This window comes from Mya arenaria, chromosome 16 (genome assembly GCF_026914265.1).
Source record: "Mya arenaria isolate MELC-2E11 chromosome 16, ASM2691426v1".
Lineage (NCBI taxonomy): Eukaryota > Metazoa > Mollusca > Bivalvia > Myida > Myidae > Mya > Mya arenaria.
Genome location: NC_069137.1, coordinates 9,053,381 through 9,078,753, shown reverse-complemented (window position 1 = coordinate 9,078,753; position 25,373 = coordinate 9,053,381). Strand labels below are relative to the sequence as shown.

Here is a 25,373-nt window from a genome sequence, read left to right as displayed (position 1 = left end):
ATCAGAAGCGGAGCAGAAAACGCCAAAGTAATGCAACAAATCAAAGGACTTCGTATATACTTGGCAAATTCAAATAACCAAACATTTCAATGTTAACGGATAGTTCAAACAAATATGGCCTTGAGTTACGAGCAGCTAACACCTGGAAGAAAACCTCACAATGATCTTGGACAATTCAGAGCACAACCGTCTCGTGATTTTAGCCTCATACAAAGTTGTTACCAGGCCAGTACAATGCCCTTAGCCTCATCAATATCATTTAATGTATATAATGAATTAATGACAGGATCGTACCTTTCATACGTTCATGTAGTTTAATCGCTCAGGCACAATTTTGCAATTTCTATAAAGCGAGATACCAAACAGGCAAGATACTTTCAATTACCTTCAAGCTTTAGCAAACGCCTGGTTTAGTGTGCGGTAAATCTAAAGGGTTATTATAAATGTTCTGACATGCGTTCATTTCTGCAAACAAACATAAGTTAATATCATTTTCTTTACTTTTTAAAAAATAGAAACAATATTAACGTATTAACTTACTTCATCATATTAATTTTCGTCGAATTCTTATATGCACACACGTTTTCACCAATTTCTAACGTACCAGACAGATACGATCGCCTTCCGAATGTCATTGACAAATACACCCTGGCGTTGAGCCAACATCTCAGGAAGTTTACATCATCTTAAGAAACTAGATAGTTTTCCTTGTCTGATTTGTTTTTACACTTGAACAGTATTGTTTCAAAGACGTTAGTATCAGGTTATCAAAACAGGTTTCACAAGGTAAATGATATTCTTTATACACTCGATCTCAAGGAAAAATAGAATTTGTTGGTAATAATATAGTTTTATAAAACCTAAGACATGTTATTGTTCACCATTAACCACATTACCACGCAATAGTTATCCAAACATTTCCTCGACATACCGGATAATTATATAATATACTTTAAATAAACGTGTCCCTTCTTTGTGTATATAAAGTTGTTCGGTCAGTATATCAATGTATTTTAATAAAAAAATAGTTTTTATGACGTCAGCGGACCATATCATATGGACCGCTGACGTCATACAATATGGATCGCCGACGTCATAAAACTCGTGAGTGCGGCTTGTAAATTTAATAGCGACATTTCTTTCGCATGTAAACATTATTAGATTTTTTCAATAAAACACATCAAAGGCATTTTAAAAAAAAAATAGGCGGTAAAAAAGTGTTCGGTATAATATAAGAAATATAACACACCACTTCGGGCAACATTGCATTATAGGGAACGGCCAGTCAGGCCCCGAAGGTGAATGGACCTCGGCTGACGCCTCGGTCCATATAAACATTCGGGGGCTGATTGGCCGGTCCTTATAATGTCATATGACCCTCAGTGGTGTGTAATATTTCTTGATATATTTAGTTTTCATCGTCATAGTATGGTAGAGTTCTTTTCTCTAAACATTAATACATTCAAATAATTTATACACATACACATCGCTTTAGTTTCTACTGTATTCATAATTTACTTTTTGTGAATGGTAAAACATAGATGGTTTCACTATCCCACGGCAATTACGCTGTGTTCGAAGTTAAAAATAAACTTTGTTACTTCACATACATGATCAACTTAAGCAAAAAGCATATTGTTTTCATCATTTGTATTAATTCATATTCCATATCAGATAGTTTGGATCTTCTTAACGGTTGAATTTTATCACATTATTATAAGTAAAATGTAGATAAGTACGTAAAATCACCCTAGATTGAGTAATTGCATGATATTTTAATAACCGAAGAGGAAAGGCTTCTCCTGTTCCTAGATACCGGCCTTTGAAGAAAGTAATTTATTTTAATTTGAAACGCATAGTACTTTTATCCCCGCCCTTTGTCGGAAAATAGGGCCAATGTTTCTTGTTAACACATACCAAACTTTAAATAAAGATTATTGTATCTTGTATCCTGTGCGCACATATTGCTTTCATCCCCGCCCTTTTGGCGCACATATTGCTTTCATCCCCGTCCTTTGGCGCCCATATTGCTTTCATCGCCGTCCTTTCGGCGCACATATTGCTTTCATCCCCGTCCTTTCGGCGCACATATTGCTTTCTACCCCGCCCTCTGCGCGCACATAGTGCTTTCATCCCCGTCCTTTTGGCGCACATATTGCTTTCTACGCCGCCCTCTGTGCGCAGATAGTGCTAACATCCCCGCCCTTTGCGTGCACGTAATGCTACCAACCCCGCGTTTTGGGGGTACATATTGTTTTCATCCCCGCACTATGGGCGCATATATTGCTTTTATCCTCGGTCTTTGCGCCCACATAATGCTTTCATTCCCGCCCTTTGGGCGCACATATTGCTTTTATTCCCGCCTTTTGTGTGCACGTAGAGCTTTCATCCATGGCATTTGCGCGCAAATAGTTCTTTCAACCCGCCTTTTGGGCGCATAAATTACTTTCATCTCCGCCCTTGCGTGCACATGGTGCTTTTTTCTCATGCTCTTCGCACACATAGTGCTTTCATTCCATTTCATTCGCGCGCACATAGTGCTTTAACCCCCGCCCTATGCGTGGAGCGTCTGTGTCGTTTATAACTACATACTTAATTATCAATGAATTACGAATCATGTAACACGAACACAAAGCTCAATATGATACAATATAATCACAGTAATCAAAGATAACAAGGGTTAGCATATACATATCGACGTCTCATAACATGACATATCTTGGCGGTCAACAAAAGAAGTTTCAAATGTTAAGTATTGTATTGCATAGATATCACGAGATTAAATATCAAGTACACTTCCTATGAACCTCATTTTAGAATACGACTGACCTTTAACGCTTTGCATTGTTGTTTATATGAAATATTGTTCCATTTTTTGCTGAAATGTTAGTATTACACTCTTAATGTACACACAATAAAACATTAAGGCCGAGTTTTACCAACGTTTTAAGTCTTGATCATATACTATTAAAATTAAAATGTATAATAGTGTAAAACATTGCTCTTTACCTTAAAGTTGTTATTCACTTTTATTCGCGTTAAGAAAACGGACACCCATAGCCCAGATATAGCTTATTACGACACAAACCTTTTTTTAAGTTTATTCTTCGTAAAGTAAACCTGTACTTAAAGGCCCCTAACCGATCATAGGAATGCTTGAACAAACATTCTGTGTACGATATCTTGGGTGGTATTCAATATGCAACTTCAGTCAATATTATGTTCATACATCATTGACTCCATTCACTGTATAGGCCCCTAACCTATCATAGGAATGCTTGAACAAACATTCTTTGGACGATATCTTGGGTGGTATTCAATATGCAACTTCAGTCAATATTATGTTCATACATCATTGACTCCATTCACTGCATAGGCCCCTAACCTATCATAGGAATGTTTGAACAAACATTCTGTGGACGATATCTTGGGTGGTATTCATTATGCAACTTCAGTCAATATTATGGTCATACATTATTGACTCCATTCACTGTATAGGCCCCTAACCTATCATAGGAATGCTTGAATAAACATTCCGTGGACGATATCTTGGGTGGTATTCAATATGCAACTTCAGTCAATATTATGGTCATACTTCATTGACTCCATTCACTGTAAAGGACCGTTATTCTATTTTCCAATAACTTACATAGTTCTTAGATCCAATTGAATACCACTTCAGGTGGATACAAACTATGTTTGCCACCTCCCCTTTGTTATAGCGTGAGAAGCCGGTTGCGTGAAGAGCCGTGTCAGATATCGTTTTGCATACATATTATTGGATCAACAGTTTTACCGATAACTAACCTAGAACGATTTCCGTAAAGAATATTTCAATGAAAGTAGTAACTTATAACTTAGATACTGTACAGAAATAATTGAATTTACACAATTCATAAGGAAGAATATAACGATCACCATTAAATAGTCTTTACCCTATGCAAAACACTTTCCGTAATTCCCCTACCACTACGGAAAGAAAACGTTCACAATATCTTTTTCACGCATCATGTTACATTTGAGGATTACACTTTCGAATTGATACACCGAAGTACCATTCATTTTAATGTTGCAAGTGGTTTTGTCTATATTAAAAATTGAGATACGGTCAATGGTTGTTTATCCTTATCAGGACATCAAGAGGTGATATTAGGTCATGGAACACTACATTCAGTCACAGCAATTTGTTACATTACTACAACAAAAGGAGGCAGCTTATGAAATTAACCAAAAGCATGTAGGAACGAAGATGTAGTTTCATTTCATTGAGAGCGTTTGCATTGCACAACTGTTTTTTATGGACTAGGATTTGAAAAAAATATGTGTACAAGCTTATGAGACGAATACTAAACAAGCACTACTTAACAAAGTGTGTGTATTTGATCGGTATCAAAACTGAAATTTAAAAAAAGCTCTGTTTAATGAAGTTTTTCTTAGGCCAGTATGCAAAAAGTTTTTCCATAGCTAGATAGTTTTACTCTTGCTGTACTGAAATGATATCCTTTTGATCCTTTCGCCACAGATAAAATAAAACGATAAGCTATCATTTACAAGTATTTTCCGCAAATTCAACCATATAAATGATAAACATTTTGTAATCTGAAATAGTCGCTCTCTTTGCCATAAGCTCTTTTAACGAATCATATTACCCCTGCCAGTAGTATAATTTCCCTGTTCTTGCAATACATACGATATTCGAAAAGTTTTTGTGACATTTATACGTTTTTCATTATTCATAAGATATGATAAACATAAAAAGTATGTATGCATGTGCAGTTTATGCAGGCCACAGTTTCTCCCAGTTAACGCGTCAGGTAACAATATGTGTTTGTCAAATGAAGATAGTTGGATAGCTGTGCTATGAGCGTTGTCTTCTGGCATTGCGTTTCTTTTGTTGATGTGGTTAAAATATATCCTACTTGGCATGCTCCTGTCCATTTATGTCCAATATCTAAATCAATCTAATTTGTACAGTCCTAAATTCTGCGCTATGAAATAAATGGAAACACTTAATTTACCCCCCCCCCCCCCACCAACACCAACACGCACCCACCTACCACCACTAGACATGTTCACGTTATATTTCTTCAAGGACTATGCAATAACTCCTGGCTAACCGTTTTGAATTGGTTCACATGAGTACCAATCGAGAATAAAGTTTCTGGTGGTCTTTAAGGTAGTGATTTTGGGGAAACAGTAAGCTGATGCGTATTCTTATCAAAAGATGAATTCAATTCCTATCGAGCACGTTTTTCAATCAAAGGAGTATTTAAAATTACACGCACATGTTTGTAGCTTAAGGGGATAACGAAATGATTCAACCAGAAAAAACAACGAATCAGATGCCCTGGCGAATACTTAACACAGGTTATGAGATAATTATCTGTCTTAGAGGCTGAATAACTTACATTCAGGGAAACGCGCTGCTTACGACAGATTGAGTATTTCTATCGTGCGCCAAAAATACATGCATGTGTTTTTTCTTAATAAAAAGCATATTGAATCACCATCAAGGGTTTCATAAGTTGCGTTTTTAGGAAAAAATATGATGATGGCTGGAAATTCCAACATTAGCCTAAGGTAACTAATTGACAACAACAGCTTGGAATGATACTTGATTGGGACAAGATACTACCACCCAATTACTTAGGAACGGTTTTCAGAGATGTCGCAAGGTGATGCTCAAGAAACTAAGAAACTAAGTACACCCTCTTCTCAAATAATACTAACAATACGTTGTTTAAATGAGTACATTGGAGCTTGACGTCGTTCATAATGAAAGATTTAGCCATTATAGTCTAACATAATTCATTTTTATATTCTTTCTCGGATACTGACATAAAAAGTAAACATGAACACATATTATTAATGAAAATAAGATATACACTTCAATTACAGGATTAGGTGATATAATATGTTAACAGAAACGATTTTATCATTAAACCAAGATATATTGTTTCAGCATACACACACTCCATTTAGATATGAACTAAAAGTTCATTAAATATTAAAATCATATACTTATCTCAAGCCAAATTGAAAATGGTCACATGTTATCATTTAACCCCAGCCAGAGTAAAATGCTCAAGTTACGAACAGTCTCCACTCATTCGCACATTAAATAACAATAGGTCCACAATTTCAAATAATCTAGGAGAATCTTGGACCTACATTCACTGTACTTTGAACCTCATTGTACCCTTTATTTGAGTTAATGAAGGTCTGCCCGCACCTCATGACAGCAAAATGGCTTCACTGCGCCATGACATCAGCAAGACATACATTGTATTAAAATTTCCCTAAAGGAGATGAGACAGGAGTAACTGCAATTTTCAGTGAAATCCGGGTATTAAAATAATCCAAGAAACAGAGATCCGGATGCAATTCCATAGCTTTTTGCAAATACACCTCTTTAATCAGTATACCATGCTAGGCAAGTTGATAGCGTATCAGATCTTAATTGTGTGTTTTGAAGGATTTGCAACTTTTAGTAAAAACGCTTTAACAACAACATTTGTTATTGACTATATTTGTTTCGGAGTGGTGTTTCATACTATAAACAAACTAACCGAGTTTCAGATTTTCCGCACAAAAAAAAAAATAGAATAATTATTTCCATTTGACGTAAAACAGTAAACTTGAACAGTGCGCGCCAGGTGTGCCCCGTCTATATTCGCTTCTATTATATGCATATCAATTTCCTGTTCCATATGAAAATGAAAATGGTCAAGCCAAGCTGAGCTAGCTGCTACAGAACCAAACAAAACAAAAACCCCAGTATTTTTGGACATTAACGATGAAGAGAAAAAACGATTTATGCAAAAATGAAAAACAATAACACAGATAGGAAAACGGATTATTGAGACAGACAATTACAACGCTGTTTATCACAGCAACCAGGATCTAGGTGATAGCACCAAAAGAGTTGGACAACCATATTGGCAGCTTCCGCCTGTCAATGCGGAAAGGTGATGGGTCCGAATACGAACCTGATTCGCTTACAAGCTATCATCGTAAAATAGACAGGTAAAAATGTTGATAACTTACTTAATAAATCATTAATCAAAAAATAAATCAGTAAAGATATTTGGTTCATATTTTTAAAATTAACTTGAATGATGTTGAATTCCATGAACATGGTAATGTACAATTGACATGTTCATTTAATAAAATTTTAAAGTTATTCCATAAAAAATGTTAAAACACAAATAAAATGTAAATATTTATTTCAACAAAAATGTAAAATTAACATTGCAATTTAAAATTAAGACATCCAGTTGTATAACAATGATCATGAATTAATAAAGCCATGTCGACCACATTGTACAATAAGGGTATCACAAAAGAGTTGAAATAAAACTATAATCTTAATATTATAATACTAAAATGATAGCTCTTCTCAAACCAGAGTGTAAATGATAAAGTGTTCTTCCCAGCTTGTGGTAAATGATAACCTCGGTTTTCACTAATATTTTCCTCTTGTTCACCCGGTTAAAATTCCCTTTTCGGCCAGTAAGTGCTTTAATAGTGAGTCAGATGTCAATTGGTGGTTGTAAAATGTCCCTGTTTTATGCTTACATCCAATATTAATTACATTTATGAATTTAAAATTATTTATAAGTCACGGTAAACATAATTTGTCTATATTTCTAGTGGATAAAATACATAGTTTGTCACAGTTTACGCTTCAACAGCAACTGTTTGTACTATGTTGAGTATAGGATTCTGTAGATTGATGCGCAAGGTGACCTGTCATGAATGAGTCCATCCAAAAAAGTGGTCTTATGTAACGGGGGTGATTCGACGATTTGCGTCGAGCAGCGTGGAGAAAACAGCTGAGATACTCGTCGACGGAGAAGTGAGGGATGCAACTAAACGTCACCCTGGATGGAAATGTAGGGTCTTCTGTCTGAGACATTGTTAAGACCGACGTTAGCGCCTTTCCGTTGCAGAAGCAAAAAACAAATCGATCCCTTATTTAATCTTATCTCTGACAAATGCACGTGGTATTGGGCTAGTTAGAGGCAGTTGAGGCGAAGTAACATCATCCTGTGAAAGAGTAACATCAACTAGCAGAAAGGAACGGTTCAAAGTAAGGACAGTCCCCTTTCGGGTATTTAAATAAACTTGATAGCAGACAAGCACATCCAGGAATGGTAGGACATAAATGACGATCGGGCTCCGTGTCTACTTAACAGCCAATCTGATTTAGGCTCTTAAGCCAACCTTCTTTATAAAAATCTAGACGGTTATACTTGAACCGAGTGTATAAACGTCTTGTGTTGAGCGCAGCCCGCTCCCCTGCAGGAATTTCTCCCCGTCCTTGATAGGCACGTCGGATATTTTAAATGTTACTTACTTTTGTTCATTTAAGGCCACACTTGTCAAATCAGAGGGCGGCAATAATGTTAAATGACGTCATAACGCCGACCGGTCAATGTCACAATATACGTCAGTTTCTCTTCGTAGAAACTATAGGGACAATGTAAATTTTGCTTTTAAAATTATTACCTTTTTAGTAAACACGAATTTTTGAATACCGCTTTTATATCAAGCGTTGTCATTGCACCAGTCGTATAAGAATACGAACTGTTATAGTTAAAGAAGTATATAAGAGGTAATTTAGAGGAAGACGACGAAAAGCAAACATCGAACTGATTTCCTATTTTTAAATATTATTACGCCTGGTAAAACTGATGATTTGCATGTAAGCAGTAATGAATGATTAATTGATTGACAAGTTAGTAGCTACATGTCCTAGCTGTAAATTGTAGATTTAACACTAAATGAATCCACTTTGAATTATAGACATGTAACATTTAGCTTGTATGTGCAGAAAAAAATGAAGTTATGTTAAACAGTTTTTTTCAGCTAAAAATATGATAGCTATAGGTTCGAAAACATTGCTATTCAAATTTTTAAAATATTTAGATAGCATGTAAAAGTAGCATTTGATTAATCAACAGTCGTTTGATCTGAGATTAAATTATCCCATTTGCATTGCCCCAGTGGGAAAACAGCATGTTCGCACGCATGGTAACTGTCATCCGTGTATTAGACATAATATTTATATCATCTAGGTAGTCGCTGGTTTCACTAAAACAGTCCTATGACTAAGGATGCAATTACCTCATTTGCATTAAGCTACCAGATGTGCTCCCGTAAGACGAGTATTGCCAATGATACAACACAAAAGCTGTTTGCAAATATGAATTCAATCTTTGATTTCGGCAAAAAATGAATAGTTGCATGGATGTTGATCCACTCAAAATGCAATTGCAATTTACCTACACATGGACCACTTCGAGGTCACAGAAATAGTCATTTTCGCTTTTGCTGTAATTGTTTCATAAAATTGCTTCTTAAATGTAAACGATGTAAACGTCGAGAAAATAAAATGTCAAATTACATACCCGAAATTCCCAAACAACTGAATGTTTTGTCTGTTCTCGTTCAATCTATCTTAATTAGATTTGTTCAGCGAGAGGTAATCAGGAATTTAAAACCATTTGTATGTATCTGTGTTCAGTTACTTTAAAATTAAATGTCTTCTTTAAGATGGTATTAATATTAGACTGTTTTACTCTTAAATATTTATCTTAATTAAAATGTAATTGCTTTCTGATATACTTTATATTGACATAAAACATAAGCATTTCAAAATCAGAGTCAAAATTATTTAAATGTAAAAATACAAATATGACCAATATTGAGAGCGTTAATTCATTACTAATTTCTAATTTTATTTGAAAAAAGTCATACAATTATTGAAATCACTAAGCAGTTGTGCTAGATTTAATCTGTTTAACTGTACTAAAAGCCAAGCTTTAACCATACAACGTCCCTTTTTTAGCTAATCGAGATTCATATAGACTCTACTTAATCAAAGTCAGTTCCAAATAAACACAAATGAAGCTAGGATGAGGTATATTATGTGTGAGACAAACATCAAAACAGCTCTTTACAATCAGCAATCCTAACGCAAAGACTCTTTGACAAACCCTTCCAATTGTGACTTAAAAGAGCATATGCAGAGTCAAACGACCTGATGCGTAGTTCAGGTTAAACCTTATATGTGTCACAAAGCCAGGTTGGCTATCAAAATCTCATTCAACGAAGCATGCGAATAAGCGAATAATAATACTCCTAGACAGTGCCAAAGGGAATCCATGAACTACAGTTAGTACAGAATCCCTTATTTTGCATTGTATTATTGATATACAATAGGGTTGGGTCACACGTTATAAAACATTGGAAATAGGTCATTCCAAGATTATTTATCTTTAAAAATCATGCGTTCCTACTATTCAAAGTATTTTAAAAAGAACATTTATCAAACCGAAATGAATGCGGTTTCATGCCATAAGTTATTGTCAAGTTATTTTATAGTTAAATGTTTATCATACCGTTCAAACACGCACTAGACATCCGGTGTTCCAAGTGCACTCAAAGTTTACTAACACTGCGCACGATGCAAAGTCTTACAACCCACGATGTAATTCAATTCCCCACAGCTGTGCGATTTTGCACGCTTTGCTTGTTCAAATATTCAATGCATGTAACACTTACTGCAACCATAGCGGGCATTTTTTGTTTTCATATCTGAAACGCCACTTTAAGATAATCTATTTTAAAATGACAAGTGCCATTAAGACCTGGACGTCACTTCCTTTTTGTTTTTTTTATTTACCATATGATGGAGGCGGATCATCAAAAAATGTGTGAATTATTTTACATACTAACATAGACATTAACCATTAAGCGATCAAACGTCCTGATAATTATCCCACATCAACGAATTCTAAACGGTTAAAATCAATATCATAAAATTAAAACAACAGATGACCATGAATGAAAAGGGATGTCAAGACAGAATAAAACAAGCATGGAATATTGATTGCACTTGCAGTTCGACACTAGAAAGGTGTCGATTAGTTTCAGTGAAAGCAATTGCAATTAAATTTTTTTTTATCGCGGGTAGCATTTGATATAATGTTAAGGTACTTAATAAAAAATGAAGTTAAATATTCCATTATATGTTTTGAACAAGTATGTTGATTGCCCGAGACATGACGCTTGCATACCCAACATGGCTAAATAAAACAAAAGTTACACCGAACGGGCCAGGGAATGAAGCTTGCATACCCTACATGACTATATAAAAATGTAGTTACACCGCACGGGCCAAGGAATGAAGCTTGCATGCCGTATATGTCTAGATTAAACTGCAGTTACACCGAACGGGTCAAGAAATGAAGCTTGCATACCCTACATGACTATATTAAAATGTAGTTACTCCGAACGGTCTAGGGAATGAAGTTTGCATACCCTACATGACTATATAAAACTGTAGTTACACTAAACGGGCCAGGGAATGAAGCTTGCATACTCTTCATGACTAAATAAAACTGTAGTTACACAGAACGGGCTAGGGAATAAAGATTTCATACCCTTCATGACAATATAAAACTGTAGTTACACCGAACGGGCTAGGGAATAAAGCTTGCATACCCTGCATGACTAGATAAAACTGTAGTTACACCGAACGGGCCAGGGAATAAATCTTGCATACCCTACATGACTAGATAAAACTGTAGTTACACCAAACGGACTAGGGAATGAAGCTTGCATACCCTACATGAAAAGATGAAACTGTAGTTACACCAAACGGGCCAGGGAATGAAGCTTGCATACCCTTCATGACTAGATAAATCTGTAGTGACACCGAACGGGCCAGGAAATGAAGCTTGCATACCCTACATGGCTAAATAAAACGACAGTTACATCAGAATGGGACACGAAAAAAAGCTTAGATATCCTACATGGCTAGATTAAACAATAGTTACACCAAACGGGCCAGGAAAAATGCTTACAAACCTTTCATTCCTAGATAATTTAAAAGTTACCCCCAAACGGTTCAGGCAACGACACTTACATATCATGCATGGCTAGATAAAGCAATATTTACACAAAACAGCAAAGGAAATGAATCTTACATACCCTACATGGCTAAATAAAACAATAGCTTAACCAAACGGGCCGGAAGATGAAGTCTACATACCCTACATGGCTAGATAAAATAACAGCTCCAGCAAACAGCCAATGAAATGAAGTTTATATATCATACATGGATAGGTAAAACAATAGCAAACGGACCAGGAAATGAAGCTTATAACCCCTACACGGCCAGATAAAACAAAACGTTGACCAAACGGCCAAGGAAATGAAACTTACATACCCTACACGGCCAGAACGATATAGTTTCACCAAACGGGCCAGGAACTGAAGCCTACCTACTCTACATAACTAGATAAAACAGTAGTTACACCAAACGGGCAAGGAAATGAAGCCTATATATCCTACATGGCTAAATAAAGCCAAAGTATGAATTATTATTGACATTTATGTTTACTTGTTTAGTTTATGGGATCTGTTTTACATAAACAATTAAATAAGTTATGTCCATGACACTTCTGGGGTTACCCGTATGTGTAAGCCGAGAATAATATTAATATAATTTTCATATTCACGTCGCGTCATTTTGTATTTATTTCCAAATGATTTAACTGACAAATATCAATGAGTTACAAAAGCAATGGTCAACTTACTTTAGCGCGGAATATATCCATAGTGTCTTCCTCACAAAATAGAAGCTGTGCTTTACATGTTTGTGATGCCCATAATCTGTCTTACTATAAATAAAAACACATACAAAACACTACAAGCCGCATTTGCGTATCTTTCCACTTGAATCGTTTAAAAATGAATCAAAAGTTCCATTTCAATGTTCATAAACCAACACAATGCGAATGAATCCGGCTCCGCGTCAGTATAAGAGGTTTTATTTGTCTGAATATTTAGGTATTACTTTTTCCATACGTTTACAGCAGACTGTGATATAGCCTATCGTGTGACAAATTAGATGCAGTTTCCTCCTCTTTTCTTAACCTTTTTAACAGCAGGTTTTCGAACATACACGCATATTTGCTAAACTGTTTTTCTATACTGGTGTGGTATACTCTTGATGTTTGTTTATTCCAATATATACATTACATTAAAACTGTTCATTTAGTGTCTGTGTCTTATTGATTGAATTACTTATGGCCACTCTATTTCAATAACCCCCGAAACTTATGGCTAAGCGTAAATGTAAATATCTGCATTTAATGATATTTCATGAGGGGGTTACAACGAAGATAATGATCCATACACAAACTCAAAACACTATATGGCCAGCTGTTAATCATTTCTTAAAGAAGATAGATTTATAACAAAGATGATTCGATGAACATTTATGAACATTTATATTATATACAATTATATACATTTATTACGATGATATGAGTATGTGAACTGTATAGGATTAAGGAGATCACTTGCATTTTATAACTAGCATTAACTGTTAAATAGAGGTATATTTACAGGCCGTCCTTTAATTGCATGTGATCTCTTTTAAAGCAATCTATTTCTTATAAGTCCTGGGCATAAGTGTCGAAGCCCTAGCAGATTTGTCGCTTCAGTCGGGTTCCATGTAGTTTATAGTGTGGTAACATAGAGCAATCTCGTCCCCCACTGGTAACAAGAAGCATAAAATCACGTAACTGGAAGCGTGTATCTAATGAACTGTTAGAAAAGGATTTGGGAGAATTGAATGAATTGACAGACAAATCCTCCACGGTCGATGATCTTGTTTCTGAATTTTGTAAGTATACAGCTGGCATAATGGACAAACATTTGAAACATCTTAAGCAGTTTAAACGGGCAATAGAGAAACTTTTCTTTAAGGACAGGTCTGACATTACTAAAAAGGTGTATAAGAATGTACGAAACTCGTATACTGCTGCATTAGCATCGGCAAAGAATGGGTTCTATCAAAACATAATCGGTGAGGCAGAGGGAAATGTGAAGAGACTGTATAATGTCACTTCCGACTTACTGGGACGGTCAAGGGATAATCCACTTCCACCTCACACAAGCGAAGTAAACCTGGCAAATGACTTCTTAAGGTATTTCAATGACAAAATTACAAAACTTCGCAACGAACTGGACAATATGGACACTCAAAAGTCATTACAAGCTACGTGGACAAATGCAAGATCGTGTGACCATGTTTTAACAGAATTCCAGCCATTAAGCGAGAATGACATAACTAAAATTGTGAAAGATTCAAAATCAACAACATGTGAACTGGATATTTTGCCTACACCAAAGCTTAAAGAACACTTGTCAAAATTATCACCAGTAATAATTGAAATTGTCAATCGGTCATTATCATCTGGCGTGTTTCCAGAGGAATGGAAGAGTGCCGTTATCAAGCCTCTTTTGAAAAAGAAAGGCCTACCTCTAGAACTGAAAAACTATCGGCCGGTGTCCAATCTTACTTTTCTGTCAAAGATTCTTGAAAAAGCGGCAATGAAACAGATTTCTTGTCATATTGAATCCAACAACTTGCTACCATCTTACCAAAGTGCATATCGTAAATTTCACAGTGTTGAAACTGCTATGATGAAAATGTACAGTGACCTTTTAGATACAGCTGATAAACGCCGCGTATCCATTGTAGTTATGATTGACCTCAGTGCCGCGTTTGACACCATCGATGTACCAACACTGCTTAAAATTTTACATGATGACTTTTTCATCCAAGGCATCCCATTGAAATGGATTGAGTCATATTTAACCAACAGAACAATGGAAGTTGTCATTGAGCAGTCGGCATCTGATACCGAACCATTGAGATTCGGTGTCCCTCAGGGTTCTTGTGCTGGCCCAGTACTATTTACTCTATATATAGCTGCCCTTAACAAAGTAGCGCAGAAGTATCCAGCAGATCTATATGGATACGCGGATGACCATAAAGTTGCCTTCAAATTTAGAGCTGATGATACTGAAAGTGAGACAATCGTTCTTCAACAACTCAACGATTGCCTTAATGATATTGTGTTATGGATGACTGAGTTCAAACTAAAGATGAATAACAGTAAAACAGAAATAATTGTCTATGGGACACAGCAACAACTGTCCAAGTTGAACATAACCAGTGTTAACGTTGGTGGGATCGAAGTCAACTGTGTCGATACTGTTCGAGATTTGGGGGTACTGATGACCAGTACTCTGAGTTTTGATAAGCATATTTCAAGAAAGTGTCAAATAGCAAATATGCAATTAAGAAATCCGAAGACAATCAGAAAACATCTTACTCAGAAATCCGCAGAAATACTCGTTCATGGTCTGATACATTCACATCTGGACTTTTGCAATGGACTATTCACTGGTATTCCAAGTTACCAACTGGACAAATTACAACGTGTACAGAATCATGCTGCACGCATTGTTACTGGTGCCACATACGAACAACCTAGTGTGGAGATTCTTAGATCTTTACACTGGCTTCCGATTCGTGCCAGAATTTTGTTTAAAGTGATTGTGACTGTGTTTCGTGTTGTAAATGGCACAGCACCTTCGTACCTTTGTGACATGTTTATTTCATCTAAAAACCAATACCGACAAAGACTGAGATCATCCTCGTCAAGTCATCTCTTTGACATTCCAACTACAAAAACTTAACTTGCTGATAGATCTCTAGCAGTAATTGGACCTCAGTGGTGGAACTCATTACCAAATTATTTGAAGGACATTGCTAATGAAAATCAGTTTAAGTCAAAACTAAAGACATACTTGTTTGGGCGGTTTAACAATTAGAATGTTGTGTAAATGACTATATCAAAGATACTAAACTCAAGAGTGATTATACGAAAAGCTTTTAATATCATATTGCATATAATATTTCTTTAATATCATTGCTAATTTTGTTTATGTATGTATGCGATGTTTTGTTCTGATATTGTACAGCGCAACCGAATATTTTATACATTTTTGCGCTATATAAATGCTTTGTATTTGTATTTGTATTTGGTATCTGTGTAACTATAAGTTGTCACTTGTCCTGGGCATAAGTATTTAAGCCCTGGCATACCTGTCGCTTCAGTATAGTTCCATGTAGATTGTAGTATGATTTCTGTGTAACTTTAAGTGGTCACTAATCCTGGGCATAAGTGTGAAGCCCTGGCAGACGTGCCTTTTTTAGCCGGCTTTCTCGTAGGTTATAGTGTGCTATCTGTGTAACTTTAAGATGTCACTTGTCCTTGGCATAAGTGTGAAGCTTTGACAGGCCAGTTTCTTCAGCTTGGTTCCACGTAAGTTATAGTGTGTTGTCTGTGTAACTTTAAGTTGTGACTTGTCCTGGATATACCTGTTTAAGCCCTGGTAGACCAAGCTCTTTAGTCTGGTTACACACAGGATCATTTATGTTACAGGCCGTCCTTTTACTGTATTGCATATACAATCTTAAGTATACTACTTAATTGCATGTGATCTCTTTGAAAGCAATCTATTTCTTATAAGAAATATACTTTGTATACAAACTCCCTCATTACCCGAAAAAGATATGTCGATGTTTGCTCTAAACAAGTTCCGAAACAGAACGATTAATGATCGTGATGTTAATACATTGCAAACATAAATGGACTATAAAAGTACAATTATTAATTTGGTCCAGTTACAGGTGTTAAATATAGTCGAATGTATGGCAAGCCTGAATTGATAATAGGTCGTTTATTTGCCAAACCTTCAGGCTGAACTACAAAAATTAAATATAAATCAAAATGGTGTACAAGACCCAAACTAAAACAAACATAATCTGTTTAGTGTTAAGGCAATTGTAAAACACGGCTTACATTATCATACCTTTTAAGAGATGCTCAGCGGGATTTATTCGTTTACAGGTGATGTTGGTATCCGGTCGTTCAGTACTCGTAATTTATTAATCAGTTTACATGTAATTATTTACATTATTCTTCATTGTTTTCAAGTTTCTCTACTGAGGCTTACATCTTAAATTTAGTAATTATTGATACATGTTGGGATAGTTGTGAGATTATGTCTGCCTACTAGTTTTAGCCCCCAGTAGACTCGGGTTCCAGTAAACTCTAGTTTCACTGACCGTACGAGACGGCAATCTCAGCATGTATTGATAAAACAGTGTGTGGTCTGTTTTGGTGTCTGTTATAATGTTAATGTAGTTAATAAGTTTGTTTCTTTAGTTCATTGCTGTTTGGACCATTGTTTTGTACACATAAAGTCTGATTGTTTTGCTTATCGACTTATTGGCTTTTCCCTGTAGTTTTCAATATATAATATCAAATTAAGTTAATATCTTATTAGTGTCTCTTTTTAATTGTCGTTTGTTTCCTGCATTGTGCCCCTTAACAGAGATTACCTTTGAATTTTGGCTTTTTGATTGTTCCTGCAGTTTACATTATATCATATGTATCTGGCTGATGATGAGGAGGGGTTTTAAATTGCTCTGTTTATTATCTTTAATACAAATGCCTTTAAGTGCCTTTGTTTGCCAACTGGCCTAGAACTTAATCTGTTATAACTAAAACCGACAGCAGATACCTATGTTGACAACAAAATCAAAGCAATGCAAAAATTGCATTTTTTCCGTAATCTCCTACAATTGAAGTTGTCATTTGTCCTTGGCATATATGTGAAGCCCTCGCAGAGCAGTCTCTTCAGTCTGGTTACACGTAGGTTAAAGTATGTTATCTGTATGTAAAAATAAGTTGTCACTTGTCCTGGGTATACGGGTTAATCCCTTGCAGACCAATATCTTCAGTCTGGTTCCACGTAGACACAAGTTTATTATCTGTGTAACTATACGTTGTCACTTGTCCTGGGCATAAGTTTCGAAGCCCTAGCAGATTTGTCGCTTCAGTCTGGTTCCATGTAGTTTATAGTGTGGTATCTGTGTAACTATAAGTTGTCACTTGTCCTGGGCATAAGTATTTAAGCCCTGGCATACCTGTCGCTTCAGTATGGTTCCATGTAGGTTGTAGTATGATTTCTGTGTAACTTTAAGTGGTCACTAATCCTGGGCATAAGTGTGAAGCCCTGGCAGACGTGCCTTTTTTAGCCGGCTTCCTCGTAGGTTATAGTGTGCTATCTGTGTAACTATATAGATGTCACTTGTCCTTGGCATAAGTGTGAAGCTTTGGCAGGCCAGTTTCTTCAGCTTGGTTCCATGTAGGTTATAGTGTTTTGTCTGTGTTACTTTAAGTTGTGACTTCTCCTGGATATACCTGTTTAAGCCCAGGAAGACTAGGCTTTTTGGTCTGGTTACACACAGGATCTTTTATGATAACTGTAAAGAAGGTTATCATACGCATGTAAATTATTCTGTGGTGCTATACGAAAAGTTATTTAAACATGTTTTGAAGCTATTTTTTCACTATGTGTCAGTGTTCTTTAATCAAGGTGCTTTCAAAGCAGCGTTAAAAGATCAAAACGTTAGGATTTAAGGTTGAGTCAAGAGTCCTTAAAAAAGTACAGATTTTGAATGTCGTTATGCTAATAAGCGGTATACTAGACTTAAAGGGGCTGTCTTAAGTATGATAAAATAGCGAAAAAAGAAATTTGTCGAAAACTAACTTAAACTTTGCATCGATGTGTACAATGCATTGAAACTTTCTAACTAGGGTGCCACATAGTTTACAATTTATTTTGGTTTAGCAGTTATTTCGTATTTTTCCTATTAAAAAGATTACTGGGTATGTCTATCAGGTAGAATTTATTCCTTATGCGTGATTGGCTAGTCGGTGTTATCACGTGATATTACCGAGGTAGGTGTTTAGCTTAATTATGTCACCCGATTAGTGTAAGCCTTTGTAGCTCAGTGAGTAAGACGCTCCAACTATTATATGGTGTCTGGGGACCTCCTTCAAACACATTTGAGCTAATTGAGGTCTAACCAGATGTCTGTGTTACCATATTGACATAAACCCATGTTTACTTGAATAATTTTAGATGGGGCATCACCTACTGTACCATCAGTTATTATAGCTGAATTATATTCTCTGTAATAAGTGTATCAGTGCTTTTGCTCTATTTTGTTTATTCATCTTAGTATTTAAAATCAATATTTTATGAAGGCCTTACCTAGAAAAACATAGCAGACATTTTGTTTATCTTTCAAAAAACATTCAGCTGAAATTGCTAAGTTTTCAATTGCTTTTTTCAAGACAATGTATATAAAAGGTAATAACGTAAAGTTTGGCAAAAAATGTTTGTGCTGTTTTCAACCATTTGTTTTCTCATTTTAAGCTACATGTCATAGATTTCAGCACGAATTACAAGAGACTACTTTTCTACTAATTATGTTCTTTATACTTTTACAAGCGTTATATTGGGAATCGGTGACTAGAACCCCCTGAACCTGTCCATAGTGTTGTGTTTATACCAAACAAAAACAAAAACTAAAAAACACGGGCACCAAAATGCACATTTTAAACTAGACAGCATTGAATATCTTGAGATGCATGTAATAAACTAATGACGGATTCGTATCTGTTCAAGCGTTCATGTAATATAAACGCTAGGGCGCGATTTTGAAATTCCATTAAACGCATTATCCTAGAGTCAGAATAGTTTATATTACATTCAAGCTTTACAAACTCTAGCTTAGTTTGCGAATACGATAAATCACATGGTGTTTACATCTTCTTAAGTAACTAGATAGTTTTCCTTGTCTGGTTTAAAAAAAACACAACTTAATCGTCTTTAGGCTTAAGGGTGCAGGCCTACATACTTTGGTACGGCAAATCGAAATTAGGTCTCCTGATATCTACTGTTTGATATGACGTAAGATAATAATGCGCCGGGGTTAGGAATTGGAGCGTATAACGTTATGTGGTTTAAAATAGTGTGTTTAAAGACCATTTTATATTTATACGTCTAAAAGATTAAAACGTTAATGTGAATTTAAAAGAAAACCGACGAATCGTATATAAACCTTGGTGAGTAAACGAGGGTAATACAGAACTATAGTTTCTTACGCAGAAAATTAGCATGTGTTATCTAAATGAACCTGCCTTACTTAATTTACAACAAATATTCAAAACGTCTTCAGCAAACAATGTGTTCATTTAATTCACTTGACAATATACGCGCGGAAGGAATGTACTGTTTATATAATAACTATCCAAATAAATATAGGTTTATCAGTTAATATTAGAAAACTAGCTAATTGTATGAAAAATTGTATAACAAAAATACCTAACATTACCTTTTCTTAGTTAATGACAGGAACTTGTCGGGTACAATTCAAGTTAACTCAATATATTATTTGGATTCGATTGTTATTGCCTGACAACGGAATTATAAAAAAAGTAACATTACGCTTGTCGACTTTACATATTTAAACGCGTTCAGCGCTTTCATTTTAATTTTCATTCTACGACTGGGAAGAGTGCAAACAGCTGACGTTTCCCTGTGCATAGATACACACCATGCTTTGTTATGAACCGACAGCAGATACCTATGTTGACAACAAAATCAAAGCAATGCAAAAATTGCATTTTTTCCGTAATCTCCTACAATTGAAGTTGTCATTTGTCCTTGGCATATATGTGAAGCCCTCGCAGAGCAGTCTCTTCAGTCTGGTTACACGTAGGTTAAAGTATGTTATCTGTATGTAAAAATAAGTTGTCACTTGTCCTGGGTATACGGGTTAATCCCTTGCAGACCAATATCTTCAGTCTGGTTCCACGTAGACACAAGTTTATTATCTGTGTAACTATACGTTGTCACTTGTCCTGGGCATAAGTTTCGAAGCCCTAGCAGATTTGTCGCTTCAGTCTGGTTCCATGTAGTTTATAGTGTGGTATCTGTGTAACTATAAGTTGTCACTTGTCCTGGGCATAAGTATTTAAGCCCTGGCATACCTGTCGCTTCAGTATGGTTCCATGTAGGTTGTAGTATGATTTCTGTGTAACTTTAAGTGGTCACTAATCCTGGGCATAAGTGTGAAGCCCTGGCAGACGTGCCTTTTTTAGCCGGCTTCCTCGTAGGTTATAGTGTGCTATCTGTGTAACTATATAGATGTCACTTGTCCTTGGCATAAGTGTGAAGCTTTGGCAGGCCAGTTTCTTCAGCTTGGTTCCATGTAGGTTATAGTGTTTTGTCTGTGTTACTTTAAGTTGTGACTTCTCCTGGATATACCTGTTTAAGCCCAGGAAGACTAGGCTTTTTGGTCTGGTTACACACAGGATCTTTTATGATAACTGTAAAGAAGGTTATCATACGCATGTAAATTATTCTGTGGTGCTATACGAAAAGTTATTTAAACATGTTTTGAAGCTATTTTTTCACTATGTGTCAGTGTTCTTTAATCAAGGTGCTTTCAAAGCAGCGTTAAAAGATCAAAACGTTAGGATTTAAGGTTGAGTCAAGAGTCCTTAAAAAAGTACAGATTTTGAATGTCGTTATGCTAATAAGCGGTATACTAGACTTAAAGGGGCTGTCTTAAGTATGATAAAATAGCGAAAAAAGAAATTTGTCGAAAACTAACTTAAACTTTGCATCGATGTGTACAATGCATTGAAACTTTCTAACTAGGGTGCCACATAGTTTACAATTTATTTTGGTTTAGCAGTTATTTCGTATTTTTCCTATTAAAAAGATTACTGGGTATGTCTATCAGGTAGAATTTATTCCTTATGCGTGATTGGCTAGTCGGTGTTATCACGTGATATTACCGAGGTAGGTGTTTAGCTTAATTATGTCACCCGATTAGTGTAAGCCTTTGTAGCTCAGTGAGTAAGACGCTCCAACTATTATATGGTGTCTGGGGACCTCCTTCAAACACATTTGAGCTAATTGAGGTCTAACCAGATGTCTGTGTTACCATATTGACATAAACCCATGTTTACTTGAATAATTTTAGATGGGGCATCACCTACTGTACCATCAGTTATTATAGCTGAATTATATTCTCTGTAATAAGTGTATCAGTGCTTTTGCTCTATTTTGTTTATTCATCTTAGTATTTAAAATCAATATTTTATGAAGGCCTTACCTAGAAAAACATAGCAGACATTTTGTTTATCTTTCAAAAAACATTCAGCTGAAATTGCTAAGTTTTCAATTGCTTTTTTCAAGACAATGTATATAAAAGGTAATAACGTAAAGTTTGGCAAAAAATGTTTGTGCTGTTTTCAACCATTTGTTTTCTCATTTTAAGCTACATGTCATAGATTTCAGCACGAATTACAAGAGACTACTTTTCTACTAATTATGTTCTTTATACTTTTACAAGCGTTATATTGGGAATCGGTGACTAGAACCCCCTGAACCTGTCCATAGTGTTGTGTTTATACCAAACAAAAACAAAAACTAAAAAACACGGGCACCAAAATGCACATTTTAAACTAGACAGCATTGAATATCTTGAGATGCATGTAATAAACTAATGACGGATTCGTATCTGTTCAAGCGTTCATGTAATATAAACGCTAGGGCGCGATTTTGAAATTCCATTAAACGCATTATCCTAGAGTCAGAATAGTTTATATTACATTCAAGCTTTACAAACTCTAGCTTAGTTTGCGAATACGATAAATCACATGGTGTTTACATCTTCTTAAGTAACTAGATAGTTTTCCTTGTCTGGTTTAAAAAAAACACAACTTAATCGTCTTTAGGCTTAAGGGTGCAGGCCTACATACTTTGGTACGGCAAATCGAAATTAGGTCTCCTGATATCTACTGTTTGATATGACGTAAGATAATAATGCGCCGGGGTTAGGAATTGGAGCGTATAACGTTATGTGGTTTAAAATAGTGTGTTTAAAGACCATTTTATATTTATACGTCTAAAAGATTAAAACGTTAATGTGAATTTAAAAGAAAACCGACGAATCTTATATAAAATTTGGTGAGTAAACGAGGGTAATAGAGAACTATAGTTTCTTACGCAGAAAATTGACATGTGTTATCTAAATGAACCTGCCTTACTTAATTTACAACAAATATTCAAAACGTCTTCAGCAAACAATGTGTTCATTTAATTCACTTGACAATATACGCGCGGAAGGAATGTACTGTTTATATAATAACTATCCAAATAAATATAGGTTTATCAGTTAATATTAGAAAACTAGCTAATTGTATGAAAAATTGTATAACAAAAATACCTAACATTACCTTTTCTTAGTTAATGACAGGAACTTGTCGGGTACAATTCAAGTTAACTCAATATATTATTTGGATTCGATTGTTATTGCCTGACAACGGAATTATAAAAAAAGTAACATTACGCTTGTCGACTTTACATATTTAAACGCGTTCAGCGCTTTCATTTTAATTTTCATTCTACGACTGGGAAGAGTGCAAACAGCTGACGTTTCCCTGTGCATAGATACACACCATGCTTTGTTATGATGAAAGTAACGTTGCAGACTCCACATCTTATATCATTTCAATCTACTCATCACAACACTATCATACAAACACATACATACACTAATTACTGCAGGTTTTAAAAGGTAAACGCTCTTTTTTCAGCTTACCTTGCAATAGCAAAAACAGGTTTTGTTTAAGAATAAGGGAACTTCAACGTGCTTGTAAACAGTAAAATTAGCATGATATTTCGATATTAAACTGTTAAACTCCATGCATAACGATCGATATTTCGACTTATTTGTTCCGTCATGACGTCGTTTGGTTTGTAAGAAGTAATATCCGTTTATTTCACATTCGAACCAGAAAGTGAATTCAGCTCAGCACTTCGCCCTGAGCTTCTATCTTTTTTAAACAAATAATAAAATTATTCATTGTTCACGAAACATGTACATTAACACGAATGTTAATATGATATTATAGTCAAAAACATCCTTAAAATAAAATCGGAGTTAGCATATATATCGCCAATGAATAACATGACATATTAAAGGGACTAGACCCTAGATGATACAATTGCAAAAAAAAATAATTTTCAAGAAACGTACATAATATTGTTATCGTTGTGCTTAATACATTGAATCTGATTTTCGGATGAATCACATCGCTTGCGAAACAGTTTTTGCGTTGTTTTTTTCGTATTCGAAACTTATCAGGTTTGACTACCACCATACAATACATTTCAATTTAAAAAATAACGTCGGTATATGTATCTGGTCTAATCACGTGATTTTCACATGCTAAATATACACATTATAAAAGTGGAAACCATAATGCGCTATTTTTAACGGACACACACAGCTTTGACAGCGACGAAATATAGTTTGAATCATGTAAAGTGATGTATTATCGACCTCAAACCAGTACAAAGTGACAATTCCATGCTTGTATAGGAGAAATGCAGAAATTGCCGATTTAGGACAATCCGATGTCTAGTCCCTTTAAGAGTTTATAAGTCCATCATAATGAGCCCGTCAACAGTAGCAGTTTCACTTCTTAGGTATTATATTGCAAGATATGCAAAATACACGTCCTATAAACCGAATTTTAGAAAATAACTGACTTTGAACGCTTTGCAAAGTAATTTACATAACTATTAGATGATGAAAACAGTAATACTAGCCATGTTTTTGAAAAAGAAAACTGTATTTTAATGTGAGTTGAGTTTAACTTAGTTCATGAATCATAATGTTTATATCTTGATTATCGGATTTTGAAATACTGTGTGAATTAAAGCGTTGAAATCTGCTCGTTATTTTAGAGAATTTATTTACTTTCATATCAAATATACTAAATACAAGTGTGTCACTATTAAGTTTTTTTTGTTTAAATACTCTTAAAGCTGCACTCGCACAGATTGTAAGTTTTGACAATTTTTTTTTATTTTTTGTCTTGGAACGAAAATTTGTTTGCGAACATCCATGGAAAGCAGTTATATAAGACTGCTGACAAAAAATCATATCGCTTATATTTATATTTAAGTTCAAAAATGGATGTTTTATGCATTTTCTTAAACTGTTAGTAGCCATAAAACGGACGGAAATATGAAAATCTACGATCTGATTTTTTGTCTCCAATCTTATATCATTGGTTTGCAGACAATACGTAAACATTTGCTCTTTCCAAGACAAAAAATAAAACAAATGTGTAAAAATGGTTTATCTGTGAGAGTGCAGCTTTAAAACATTCGTTTTGCTGAACAAAATGAATATCATTAGAACTGATATTATTCTCAATACAATCACAAACAGGTCCAATTGCAGTATCATACAATATAAGTGGCTTAAGTTACAGATTTAAACTCAGTCACACGACAGAAAGTTAAATGAAATGCCTCAGTGTATTTTCAAAGCGGTATTGACGAAATTAAGCAAACGAGTTATAGTTTCCTTCATAACACATTATTTATTTCAGATTAAAAAGTCTTTCGATAATAATAGCTTTATTAGAAAATGATATTATGCGTAACAAATTTATCTTCTGATTCTAAAAATGTGAACGCATTAACCATAGTTTGCGCATTGTCTTGGTTTATCTGAAGATCTTATATTAAATGACCGTCCTAGTGTAGATAGG

At 35.1% G+C, this 25,373-nt stretch overlaps 1 protein-coding gene across 1 annotated transcript in view; it reads right to left on the bottom strand.

Annotated features, from left to right (window-relative positions):
• Positions 1 to 10,474, bottom strand: part of LOC128222423 (uncharacterized) — a 53,011-nt gene extending 42,537 nt beyond the window's left edge. Inside the window, exon 1 of the mRNA XM_052931409.1 lies at positions 10,407 to 10,474. The gene's annotated coding sequence lies outside the window, so the exon portion shown is untranslated. The remainder of the gene's footprint in view (positions 1 to 10,406) is intronic.
• Positions 10,475 to 25,373: the final 14,899 nt, after the last annotated feature.